We start from the raw sequence: 1,920 nt of genomic DNA on the forward strand, positions 1-1,920 counted from the left end.
TCAAGCAAACCAGACGGCGCAATTCAATTTTGTATTTTTATTGACGGATAGCCAGGGGCACACTAACACTCAAACAATTTACAAATGATGCATTTGTGTTTAGTGAGTCCACCAGATCAGAGGCAGTTGGGATGACCAGGCAGATATAAAAAACAACAACTACAGTAGTACTTTAAAGTATTTTTACTCAGGTACTTTACATCACTGAAAATAACCACCTACTTTATTTTTTTTTTCATATTAGACACAGCGATGTCATTATTCGCAAAGAAAGGTTTATGTAGGCCTATACTATGGAGCTGCTTGTTTGTCAAGACATGAACAGTATTTAAACAAATAACATTTTGGTTAAATAGGCTAGGCCTACAGGAATAAATAAAAATGAATATTGTAGTAATGCGATTCTGTAGTCTGTATAGGCCTAATTGTAAAAAATAAAAAAATGTTTACGAAAATATTAATTCCCGAAGCTGTTAATGAGCTATGTAATTTATTTATGAACTTAATATATCGGCTGTCGGGTGGCAAGAGTGTGCAACTCCTCACACACAGCTGATTGCTGCGTGGAAAGAAATATGTTCGAATACGTCCAGTCACTGCCAACATTCCTAAATACAATTTAGGGAAAAGACAACAGTGTTGCTGATATTTATTGAAAAATGCTGGATACCAGTTTTTTTTATGCTATACAATATATTTCTCAACTCCAATGTTTTGTGCAATTGGCAGCGTTTTACAATCTGAGTGTCTGGCATGACAATATTTTCGAAGTCAATCTTGAACGATCTGGCTGCTATAGCCTATTAACTGTAAAATTCACACAATTTCACTGTATTTATTAACACTGTAAAAAAAAATCCAGAGCGACTTACAAATTGGCACTAATACATGATTGTATTAGTGCCAATTGGAGCTTTTATTTAAAGACATTAAACAAGCAACAACATCATATTTAGAGTCTGTGACCAAGCTAATGATTAGCCCATTGGGGTAAACAATGCAGAGGAGGCTTTAACCATTGCCAAAGTTTTTTAAAGTTGTTTAGGAGTCCAAGGGCGAATTTAGTTATTGCACATGCGCATTAAGTATCCCTAATAAAATATGCAAGTTACCTACGTGTTATAACACGCCAATAGGATCTCGCTAGCTCGTGCTTGGCTCTGCCCATCTCCTTGCTTGTTCTGCCCACTATGATTAATTTGCTCCCATTGAGAACGAAAGGCCGTGATCTATCTTGGGTTAGTTATATACATCTTTGGTATTACCATTTGCCAAAGCCTCCAAATCATTCTGTTTCTCATCTTGGACACCATATGGGCTTTCTTTGAAAGGAAATCTGTCTGCGATAATAAGCACAGGTTGCCGCCTCCCGTTCAGTTGTGGCATTGCAATTGTATTGAAACGAAGGGGAATAATTTGCCGGATCCTAGACACCGCTAAATATGGACTGTAATATTGAGTTAAGCGAATACAATCATACTAAAGATATTTCTACAATTATTTAATGTTAACATTTGAACAATAGATAATTTTTATATTTTATGATTCCTCTCGTCATGCGCAGCACGGTTCTATGGTGTAATGGTTAGCACTCTGGACTTTGAATCCAGCGATCCGAGTTCAAATCTCGGTAGAACCTTATTTTATGACAAATTGTAACTTTGGATTTCTATTTGACATATTATCAATAGGCTAAATCATCAATGATAATACTGGCAAGTTAGTAGATATCAGGTTGGTGTATTGGTACACCAAATATATGCCATATAAACACTGAATCATTAGATTTCTTGTTTTATAACAGTAATGTTGTATTACTTGTGATATATAGAACCAAAGTATAACAGCAGTGGTGTAAAGTACTTTAGTAAAAAATACTTGAAAGTACTAGTTTAGTAATTTTTTCGAAGATCTGTATTT

The 1,920-nt window shown here is 35.1% G+C and overlaps 1 non-coding gene across 1 annotated transcript; it reads left to right on the forward strand.

The window, feature by feature from the left end:
- The first annotated feature begins 1,567 nt into the window (after positions 1-1,567).
- Positions 1,568-1,639, forward strand: trnaq-uug (transfer RNA glutamine (anticodon UUG)). Its single transcript has one exon. It is a non-coding gene; the product is annotated as a tRNA-Gln (tRNA).
- The last annotated feature ends 281 nt before the right edge of the window (positions 1,640-1,920 follow it).

Source organism: Oncorhynchus keta, chromosome 26 (assembly GCF_023373465.1).
Source record: "Oncorhynchus keta strain PuntledgeMale-10-30-2019 chromosome 26, Oket_V2, whole genome shotgun sequence".
NCBI classification, from domain to species: Eukaryota; Metazoa; Chordata; class Actinopteri; order Salmoniformes; family Salmonidae; genus Oncorhynchus; species Oncorhynchus keta.